This window comes from Eurosta solidaginis, chromosome 4, assembly GCF_040869045.1.
Source record: "Eurosta solidaginis isolate ZX-2024a chromosome 4, ASM4086904v1, whole genome shotgun sequence".
NCBI lineage: Eukaryota > Metazoa > Arthropoda > Insecta > Diptera > Tephritidae > Eurosta > Eurosta solidaginis.
The window spans coordinates 96,540,038-96,552,194 of NC_090322.1; the positions used below are offsets into that span (position 1 = coordinate 96,540,038).

The following is a 12,157-nucleotide window of genomic DNA, read 5'->3' on the forward strand; positions in this document are numbered from 1 at the left end:
ATAAAACGCGAATATTGAAACAGGCCCCTGGTAGTGGCTATGGTGGTTAGCTTACGTGATGACGGCTCCAGCTCAATTTGCTGATAAGCCATGGTCAAGTCCAATTTTGTAAACTCCTGCCCCCCATGCAGTTTAGCAAATATATCTTCTATACGAGGCAAAGTGTGCTTGTGTACCAAAAGCTTTGGGTTCAACGATACTTTGAAATCCCCGCATATCCGCACACCACCATCTTTTTTCAATACAGGCACAATAGTTGTGACCCACTCGGAAAATTCAACCGGCTCTAGCACTTTTAACTGAACTAACTTCTCAATTTCCTTCTCTACTTTCGCCTGAATAGCCAGTGAAACATGCCGTGGTTTACAAAACTTGGGAATCGCACCCTCTTGTAAGCGCAATTTCGCCTGTGCTTTTTTGAAGCACCCTAAAGTTCCGTTCCATAGTGTTGGAAATTTAGCCACAACGTTACGTGCGTCCGCATTGAAATTGGTATTGGAATACTTCAAGTTAGCTAAGTTTATACCGAAAGCATGTAAAAAGTTTCTACCGAGAAGCGGCGGTCCACCATTTCTAACCACCATTACCGACAACGACGCGCTGGTACCTTTGTACTCTACAGGCATTTCGCATATACCAGCTGGATCAATTGCCACACCATTATATGAGCAAGTAGGTGTCATACGAAATCACACTAAACTCCGAACCGGTGTCCAGTTCTATTAACAGTGGAATTTTATGCACCACTACTTTTATTTTTATTGGACCATCACCATTACTTTGCACGAAAACAAATTCATCTCACAATTTTCTAAATACTTAAGCTCTGGTTTTTTAGTAGTGCACGCTTTTTGTAAATGTCCTTTCTTTTTGCATAAGTTACATTTGTAATTTTTATACCTACAGTTATAGCTAGCATGACTTGCCAGACCACACACCGTACATGCTTTTTGTTGCTGCTGCCCTATTGTCCCGTTTGCCTGTTGTTGTTGTCGACGCTGCTGCTGATGACTGTTACCCGGTTTTGTCTTACTGAGAGCTGATTTGCTTTTGCTGTTGCTCACGAAGTTAAGCGGTTTTTGCGGTTCTTGCTTGACGTTGCTAAGTTCGTCCTGCTTTCGAATGTACTCCGCTGTGTTCGCTATCTCCACCACTTTGCTCATGCTGCACGTCACACTCTCCAAAAATATTTTATCTCGAGCTGGACCTTTCTCCATTCCCATAACAAACTTGTCGCGAATTGCAGTTTCGAGCATTGTGCCAAACTCACAATTGACCGCCAATGACCGCATTCGCGCTGCCCAATCATTTACGAATTCGTTCACTGCTTTGGCGGCATTATAAAATTTATATTGCTCCGTAAAAGCCGATGCCATTGGTTTGAAATGATTTTTCATTACATATATGCATATGTCGAACGTCGTCGTATCTTCCTCCAGCAATGCTTGGCTTACCAGATTCTGAAGTAGCACATATGCCTTTTCACTGAGAGCCGTTAGCAATATGGCTTTTTTCCTTGCCACCTCCGTAATGGCATTGGCGATAAAAAATTGAGTGAGCTGCTGCTGAAATACACTCCATGTATTTTCCTCATGAGGGAATCGCGGCACATTTCCAATTATTGCATTTATTGTGGTAGCCATTTCTGCTGCTAAATTGTGCACAAAAAGTCCGGATTAAAACTCGTCGCCACTGTAATAACTAGGCGCCACCTTAGTTATATAAAATGAATATTTATTGAATATATTAACTTAAATGCTAAAACACAAAAGAGGTGCGATGTGCACAGTTACACGGTGGATGAACGACTAGACTAGAGAGTTGAATAACTCTCGTTCGTTCGGTTCGTTGAGTACGCAATGCGCTCCTTGTTAATTTCAGTTAAGCCCAGTTCACACCGAGAAACTGATTGCCATACACTACTCACAGAATTTAACAAAACCCAGTTTCAACCATAGTATTCCAATTTACTCATCAATAAAAAGTAAACACATAAAGAAAGAAAAATACATAAATATGAAGTCATGTTGGCATCAAGTTACGGTTACCTCATGCCGATTTTTAAGTGAGTCGACGCTCTTAAAAACCGGCTGTGCAAAACACATTTAAAACTCTGATGTGTAAAACCAAATGTCAATAACACTTGATGCAAAACATTATTCATAAACACAAGCACATAACCATACAAATGTACGTACATATATTATACTTCAAAACAACACAAAAAAAATGTACAAACAAAAGAACAATAGAAAAAAAATTTGTGTCAACACAAAAAATCACACATGGCAAGCAAATGTAAACGGATATAAAAAGAAGTAAACAACGCTTCACGCTCAATATCAAATTACCGCAAGACAATAAATTACAATAGCAAACTAAAAAGCAATTAAAATTTAGTAAACCCTACATGGTCATTAAATCACTTTAATAATCACATACAATTGTTCTGAAGTGTATGCGACTATTTTTAAAGGTGGATGGTGTGGTATTACCGCAATACAAGATATTTGTACTTATGTACATGCCAGAATAGGTCTAGCTTGAAATGCATAAGCAAATGAATTTCACTTTCGAACACACACAAATTACTCATAGCAACACAGTCATAGCTGCATAGCTAAGTTACATTGAACCCAGCGGGGAGCCATATTCATTTACAGTTGCTTAACCCATAAACATAACTGATTGACAGCGTCGGTTTGTCGGTGCGACTGACCAAACATTATTACATAGGTAGGTAATAAGAATATTGCACTGAATAGGTATATAGAAATAGAATTTAGTTATTTTTAGTGTGTAAGTATTATACAAAAATATTGTAATAGTATTGTAAGAAAAATTCCTATAAAAAGGGAAAGCATTTGTTAATAAAAAATTAATCAACAATCTGATGTCTGCGCTGAACATTAGCGCCAGCAAAAATCCTTTTGTTTTAATTCAACAGGCATACTTTACATGGCTATCCTGTCATTGTTTTAATTTCAGTTAATACTTTACAGGTATTCGACGTGGCGGTAGACGTATGGGTGGTACTGAAGGGTCAATTTGCAGAGATACAGGCGGTCCCGTGCATTCGCCCAATTCTTTAGAGAAAAGATGATTGGATTTGCTAAGAACAGCTTGCACGGATAAGGTCCTACTGATTTGGTGGATGTCCTGAATGCTGATACCCAATGGCTCAAACCAGTTACAACCTAACACATTTTATTGATTGCCATCAGTTATAACGATAGGTAAATCTGGTATAAGTTTGCCGTTGTAGTAGATCGACACGTCAACTACTCCCTTTATCGGAATATGGTTGGCTTGGAACTCGATGAGTTGCAGTTTACATTTATGTAGTTTAGGTTTTGTGCCTGACCATATTTATTCAAATGTCGATGATGACATAATCATATAGTTTGGGCCAGAATCAACTTCGAAAGTGCATGATTGTCCATTTATTATGACGGTAGCAGATTTCTTAAAGTTTACCATTGGTGAAATTTGATTTACGGATTGATCGTGTTAGAGGAACAAATGGTCTCTTGATATGGACATTTGAAACGTGCGTGTTTTCCCCACAGCCTTGGCAAAGCTTCTCCGTAGCATTGTTATGGCTGTTTTGTGATTGTTTTTTGATTTTTTGTTGTTGTAGTTTTTTCTATTTGCTTGTAATAGAATGAACGTGGCCAGGTTGGCGCATCTCAATCGCATTTTTTGCAGCCACTTCAGCAGCGGTAGCTCAATCGATCACTTTTTGTAACTGAAGGTCGGACTCAGCTTCATCACGTAGCCCGCAAACAAGGCGATCACACAGCATACGATCCAGCGCAGTACAAAAATTACAGTCAACGGGTAGCTTCCGTAAAGTAGCAACATACTCATTGGGCTGTTGATCGCGTTTGTGAAACTTGTAAAATGCAGAAATTTCCGAAGGTTTGGGAGAAAAGTGACTAGTCAACGTATTCCTAATTTCCGCAAGTTTTAATGTACCTACCTGTTTCGGCGCCACCAATGGTGTAAGATCAAAGAGACCAGGACCAGCCACGGTCAGGAAAATAGCTTTCTGACGTTCTCCCTCATGTACATCATTCGCCATATTTCAGGTTGACCGATGTCAAAATGTTCCAGATTTCCCACGGTTGACATAACCTTTGATACAATTTGCGGTTGTGCTTCCTTATTTTCAATGGTTTCTACTTTCGGCGGCATTAAAACTCCTAATAACACGTTTCAGGCGGTTTTCCGTGCTATGTGTGCTTACCTACTGTACGACAACGATTATAATCGTATTGTGACGAGTACTAGTGACACTACGTGATACTTCCATCACTAATCTGATACTAAGTAAATAAAGCCACAACAACAATAAAGCAAGCTGCTACACTTGTATGTACGTAAACAAATTAATCATTGTCTGCACACATACGTGCGGGGCAGCAGAGAGAGATACTCACAAGCGCATGTCATAATCAGCCGCTCACACATACACACGCATATGGATACAAATTGCAAATATACGTGTATATAGCTAGTAAACAAGCATCAGGTTCACGAAATTACTAAACCTTAGGAGAAATGCGTGAACGAGGAAACCGAAGAGTATAAAAGCGGCACAGGCTGAGGCATCAAAGAATCAGTTTGATTTGAGAAGCCACCTGGCGAGCAGTAGTAGAGTTATTTATTGTGAAATACGTTATATTGTGAAGAACTTTAATAAAGGCCATTATGCATTATTGAATAGTGGAGTTATTTATTCAACAGTTCAGTGATTCGAACGTTAGCAGAATATTGCAAATAAGGGGAATTGCAGTAAATTCGTTACAATTGGTGAAGGAATAGCAATTGTTGAATAAATTCCGAAGACTTCGAATACAACTTGGACATGGCAAAGTCGAGTGAATTGACGATCCAGCAACTGAAGGAGGAGTTGGAAGTTCGTGGATTGGCTACTTTTGGCGATAAACCCCAGCTACAAAGAAGACTAAGTGCAGCTATGGTATTTGAAGGAATCAATGCTGAGGAGTATGTCTTTCATTATGATAGCGACAAAACAACAACAAAAATGGAAGAAAAAAACGAAACACCGCAGACAGTGACGAGCACAATATCTGCACAAAGATCGACAATGGCATCTCAGCTGGAGCAACAGGAGGCACGCATTTCAGAAATGGCGTCGCAAATGTCATCTCAATTGGAAGAACAGAAGACATATATGTCATCTCAATTGGAAGCGCAAGAGGCACGTATATCTGGAATGTCGACAAAAATTTCGGAACAGGTATCATCGCAGCTCTTTGTGAAACTGGAAGAGCAGGATGCAAAAATTTTAGAACTCGAGGACAAAATTGATGCCGAGATAGAAGCGTTGAAAGGTCTTATGCAACAGTTACAACTAAATCGCCCAGCTGTTCCAGCGAGCAATCCAAAGGTAAAAACTCCATCGCTTGACGGCTCTGTTCCTTTCGAGGTATTCAAGCTTCAATTTGAGAAGACGTCAGCAGTGAACAACTGGAATGCTGAAGATAAAGTTGCTGCACTGTTCGTGGCATTGAAAGGGCCTGCAGCTGAAATCTTACAGACTTTTCCAGAGTACGAACGGAACAACTATGAAACATTGATGAGCGCTCTAGAGAGACGTTACGGAAGCGAGCATAGGAAACAGATATATAAAATTGAGTTGCAAAATCGTTACCAAAAGGCGAATGAGACTTTGCAGGAGTTTGCGTCGGATGTTGAAAGATTGGCTCATCTCACAAATGCAGACGCACCCGTGGAATACACCCGTGCAGTGCAGAATACATACATTTGTCAAAAAAAAAATAAAAAATCGGACTTTATAGAGATTCTTATGCTGATTCCAACGGTATATTTCTTTTTTGGTGCAAATGAAAGGTTTGGGGGTAATTCTTTGTCAAAAGGCGAAATTATGAATTTTTCAAATCAAAATATCTCCGAAACTAGTGGATGGATTTCAAAAATTAAAAAATCGAAAAATAACTTATAAAAATACCTTTTATCTGATGTATATATATCTTTAACTGTTCTAGTCTTTATTTGCCAATAATTTGAAAAAGCTCTTTTTTGGTGGAAATTTTTTAAATTTTAATTCTGCGTAGAACACCTTTCTGTATAGGCGGCCTTCGGCCGCGCTTATAAAAAATAACCCTGGGCTACGCCATGCCAAGTCCGGGTGTGTGGTATAACCGTGGCTACGGTGATGTCCATCTGCGTAGTCTGCAGAATACATACATTTGACAAATTAAAAAAATTTATATCAGTATGGGTAGTGGTGTTTATGGTGACCACCATAACCGTATACTTTTTTTTGGTGCAAATAATAAATATAGGGGTAATTCCACTTCAAAAGGTACGCTGAAGGATGTACTACCCAGAAGGACATCACCGTGGCGGTAGCCACGGTTATACCACACACCCGGACTTGGCATGGCGTAGCACAAGGTTATTTTTTATAAGCGCGGCCGAAGGCCGCCTATGCAGATAGGTGTTCTACGCAGAATTAAAATTAAAATTTTAAAAATGTCCACCAAAAAAGAGCTTTTTCAAATTTTTGGTAAATAAAGACTAGAAAAGTTAAAGATATATGGATATACAAAAAGTTAAAGATATATGTATATATAGGTGTTCTACGCAGAATTAAAATTAAAATTTAAAAAATTTCCACCAAAAAAGAGCTTTTTCAAATTTTTGGTAAATAAAGACTAGAAAAGTTAAAGATATATATACATCAAAGGCATTTTTATAAGTTGTTTTTCGATTTTTTAATTTTTGAAATCCATCCACTAGTTTCGGAGATATTTCGATTTGAAAAATTCATAATTTCGCTTTTAGACATAGAATTACCCCCAAACCTTTCATTTGCACCAAGAAAGAAATATACCGTTGGAACCAGCATAAAAATCTCTATAAAGTCCGATTTTTTATTTTTTGACAAATGTATGTATTCTGCACTTAAGCCGTTTAAATTTATGTTGAGCCGCCACCACCTTGTGTTAATCCTAATAGAGAACAACAAACGTAATTTCCATCGTTGCTGAGCTGGCAACACTGTTCACTTTCATGTGTTTTCATTTGGACAGACATTTTTTGTAATGTTTGTGTTGATATTTTATAAGTAAATTTGTGAAATTTAGCATGATTTATTCGTTACTTCGTGCAAATTAGATTTGATATACTAAATATAAAAAGTAAAGTGATGTGTGCGCTTAAAAGATTGTAAACGTGCGGGAACAATATGTCTCACACAAACCTGTTTTTCGCGGATAACTTTTAAACGAGTAAAAAAAGTTAACTTTCGCTTTCGGATTCTTGATCTAGACGTGTCTTTTGATACCTCACTCGAAAAAAAGGCCCAAATTTCGGTGGGTACCATAAACTGCACAATTACCATCGGTTGAATGGCTGTGTATGCAATAAAATAAACGGCTACCTCCCTGATATCTCCAGTTTTTTCGCCTCGGAAAACCTGGCATTATCACCGACTAAATCTTCCGCGACCTTATTTACAACATGGACGCCCCAAATGTCGACCATTTTGAACATCCACGTCGATGGCACTACGGTACCGACTGTCCTACACCACAAAATCTTGGGTGTGACGTTTGATCAGGATCTACATTTTGGTGAGCACGCAGCCGCAATTGTTCCGAGAATTCAGAGCCGTAACAAAATCCTCAAATCCCTCGCTGGCAGTACTTGGGGAAAAGATAAAGAAACGCTCATGACTACATACAAAGCAATTAGCCAGCCGATTACGTGCTACGCGTCACCCATATGGTCGCCAAGCCTAAAAATCACCCACTGGAAGAAACTACAGGCCTGCCAAAATACTGCTCTCAGAATCGCCACGGGCTGTCTTCTTATGTCCCCAGAACACCATCTTCATAATGAGGCGAGAATACTCCCCATCAGGGAGAGAAATGAGATGCTGACCAAACAGTTCCTGTTGAATACCCAGAAACCTGGGCATCCCAACAGACATCTGATTGATGAACCAGCACCGCCTAGGGGCTTAAGGAGTCATCTCCGTAAGCATTTTGAGGAAATACGGCACCTGAGAACCCAGCCGTATGAAGTGAAAAAACACAAGCAGGTCCTTGGTGAACTCCATAAACAGGCGTCGGACCTTTATGCCGGGAATTGCCAGGTGAATCCAGTACTTAACGAAAATTATCCAAAACTTGCGGAAGAGGAACGCATACTCCCCAGGGAAACGCGTGTCACTCTTGCTCAACTTCGTTCTGGATACTGTAACAGGTTAAGCTCTTACCTATCCAGAATCAACCCCGACATACAAAATGTATGCCCCGCTTGCAATGTGTCCCAACATGACACCAACCATCTCTTCAATTGTAATGTGGAACCAACGCCTCTAACACCCCTTTCCTTATGGTCCACCCCTGTTGAAACGGCAAGTTTCCTTGGACTCCCGTTAGAGGATATTGATGACAATTTGTGATCGGTCGCGGCTATTAGGTGGGGCGAGCATTGCTACAACAACAACAACAACATTGAATGGCTGTGCATCACTAAGCATCCACCGTGATCAAATTGTTACCGTTGATGAAGTTTTAGATGAAATGGCAAAGAAAAGCCGACGTATGCGCTTGAGTTTTTAATGTAACCTTTTTCATATCATATTCTAAATACACGTACTTTAATGTTAAATGTAAAGACATTTTTTTTATTTATTTAACTGAAAAAAAAAATTTTTTGAACGCCCCCAAGGCAATTTTCTGGCTACGCCCCTGGTACCACCCATACGTCTACCGCCACGTCGAATACCTTTAGCTATCCGCAGCCTCGAGGAAGCTGAGTTAGTACGATTAACGGACCAAAGGATAGTAGAACCAGTGGAATACTCAGATTGGTCCCCACCTTTCGTGCCCGTTCTAAAAAGTGACGGTACCATACGAATATGTGGCGCTTATAAGTCGACTCTAAACAATTCGCTAAAGCCACACTGTTTCCAAATTCTAGCCATAAGTGTTCTATTGTCATCAATTGAGGGTGGAAGTATATTTGCTTAACAAAAATCTTCACTGCTACAAACAATTGTGACTCACAAAGGTGTTTTTCGAGTCAACCGTCTACAGTTTGGAATTTCTTCAGCACCAGGCATTTTCCAAAACTTTATTGAAAACCTTTTGCGTGGCATCGATGGTGTTTTACCGTATTTCGATGACATCGTAATCATGGGGAAATATGAAGAGGAATTAGTGCAACGACTAGATCCAGTTCTAAGTCATTATAGTGAAGCGGGAATGAATGAATTTCTACGTATGTATGTATGAATTTACAATGTTCGCGAACGAGAAGAGAAAAAGAATAACATTAGATAAAACGAACTAAAAGAACAGATAGCACCGAAACCGAAGATCTAGTTCTCTTGTTCAGTTGAGAGACCCGGTTAATTGAACAAGTTCAGAACGAAACGACCCAACTCTACAATTGATGAAAGCGTGCTTTTAGTGGTGATGAAGTCGGCAGATCGCTCGAGCGAAAGGAGTATGGGTACCGCTCGTATAAAGAAACGTCCAGGTCTTCTTCACTCTCTCCTTCCACGACAGCTTACTGTCTAGGACGATTCCTAGATATTTTATGCAAGGTTTCTTCTGAAGGGCCACCCTCCTAACTTAGATCTGGTCCAATTTGGGACCGTGTACCTCTTAGTAAACAAGATCATATCCGTCTTCTCTGCGTTGGCTGTCATCCCGACGTGAGATACCCAGTTTTGAATATACCGAAGCGCCTGATCCATAAATTCGGAAAGGCGTAAGTTTGAGGCGTGATGTTGTTTTTGTATTAACGATCGTTCCCTACATGGTCGGACTAGTATCTTAATGGTGCTTGTTGCCAGAACTTTCCGGATCTATATCCGGAAAAGGACTATCAAGATCGGTAACGCTCCCCAAGTTTTAGTTTTCCTCTGAACCCTCCTAGAGGGAAAGCTCTGTTATGTGCAGTCATAATCGTCTTAGGAAATCACATTGCCAACCTCTTTGGGTTGTCCCTGTTTTGTTTCTACATGTTTTTGGAATTTAGTCTAATTTTAAAACTTCCACCCTCCTCTACGCTCCTTAGGGAGATACTGAAGTGGATATATGCATGGTCGGAGAGCATGGACCATCCAATCAATGAAATATGTTGTTGTTGTTGTAGCAGTGCTTCGCCCCACCTAACAGCCGCGACCGATCACAAATTGTCATCAATATTCTCTAACGGGAGTGCAAGGAATCTTGCTGTTTTGACAGGGGTGGACCATAAGGAAAGGGGTGTTAGAGGCGTTTGTTCCACATTACAATTAAAGAGATGGTTGGTGTCATGTGGGACACATTGCAAGCGGGGCATACATTTTGTATGACGGGGTTGATTCTAGATAGGTAAGAGTTTAACCTGTTACAGTATCCAGAACGAAGTTGAGCAAGAGTGACACGCGTTTCCCTGGGGAGTATGCGTTCCTCTTCCGCGAGTTTTGAATAATTTTCTATGAGTACTGGATTCACCGGGCGATTCCCGGCATAAAGGTCCGACGCCTGTTTGTGGAGTTCACCAAGGACCTGCTTGTGTTTTTTCGCTTCATACGGCTGGGTCCTCAGGTGCCGTATTTCCTCAAAATGCTTACGGAGATGACTCCTTAAGCCCCTAGGCGGTGCTGGCTCATCAATCAGATGTCTGTTGGGATGCTCCGGTTTCTGGGTATTCAACAGGAACTGTTTGGTCAGCATCTCATTTCTCTCCCTGATGGAGAGTATTCTCGCCTCATTATGCAGATGGTGTTCTGGGGACATAAGAAGACAGCCTGTGGCGATTCTGAGAGCAGTATTTTGGCAGGCCTGTAGCTTCTTCCAGTGGGTAATTTTTAGGCTTGGCGACCATATGGGTGATGCGTAGCACGTAATCGGCTGGCTAATTGCTTTGTATGTAGTCATAAGCGTTTCTTTATCTTTTCCCCAAGTACTGCCAGCGAGGAATTTGAGGATTTTGTTACGGCTCTGAATTCTCGGAACAATTGCGGCTGCGTGCTCACCAAAATGTAGATCCTGGTCAAAAGTCACACCCAAGATTTTGGGGTGTAGGACAGTCGGTAGCGTAGTGCCATCGACGTGGATGTTCAAAATGGTCGACATTTGGGACGTCCATGTTGTAAATAAGGTCGCGGAAGATTTAGTCGGTGATAATGCCAGGTTTCGCGAGGCGAAAAAACTGGAAAGATCAGGGAGGTAGCCGTTTATTCTATTGCATAGCTCATCGATCTGTGGGACTGGGCCTGTGGCCATTATTGTGCAGTCATCGGCGTAGGAAACGATTGTGACTCCTTCCGGTGGTGAAGGTAGCTTAGATATGTAGAAATTAAATACAAGTGGGGACAGGACACCACCATGTGGCACTCCTTGTTTAATTCTTCTTGGTTTTGATGTTTCATTTCTAAATTGCACCGATGCCTGCCGACTACCCAGATAAATTGCGGTCCACCTTTTAAGGCATGGGGAAGGGTAGACCCTTCCAGGTCTTGTAGTAACCATGGATGCAGGAGCCATGGTTGACCGTATCAAAAGCTTTTGATAGGTCTAGCGCTACGAGTACTGTTCTATGGTGGGGGTTTTGATTTAAACCGCAATTTATCTAGGTGCTAATGGCATTTAGCGCGGTGGTAGTGCTATGGAGTTTTCTGAAGCCATGCTGATGACAGGCTAGCTGCAAATTTGCGTGGAAATAGGGGAGCAAAATGGCTTCAAGCGTCTTTGCTACTGGCGATAGGAGAGATATCGGACGATACGACTCTCCTATGTTAGCTGGTTTCCCAGGCTTTAGTAGCGGGACCACCTTGGCCATTTTCCATTTTTCGGGTATGACAAAGGTGGAAAGAGACAGGTTGAAGACATGCGCTAAATATTTGAAACCGTCTTTCCCTAGGCTTTTAAGCATCGGCATGGCTATGCCGTCTGGGCCCACTGCTTTGGATGGTTTAGCGTGACCAATGGCGTCCTCAACCTCTTTAGCGGTGATGGTGATTGGTGACGCGCTGAATTTGTGTTTATGTGCGTGTCTGTTGGCCCTCCGTCTATCTTTGTCGACCGTAGAATACATTATTAGGCGTAGACTACGGGACGCCTTGGGCGTGAACAGCAAGGAGCCACAAAAGATTTAT

The 12,157-nt window shown here is 41.1% G+C and overlaps 1 protein-coding gene across 4 annotated transcripts in view; it reads right to left on the reverse strand.

Moving 5' to 3' along the window:
• Positions 1-12,157, reverse strand: part of Rbf (Retinoblastoma-family protein) — a 597,832-nt gene that overhangs the window by 539,957 nt on the left and 45,718 nt on the right. The window lies entirely within an intron of this gene.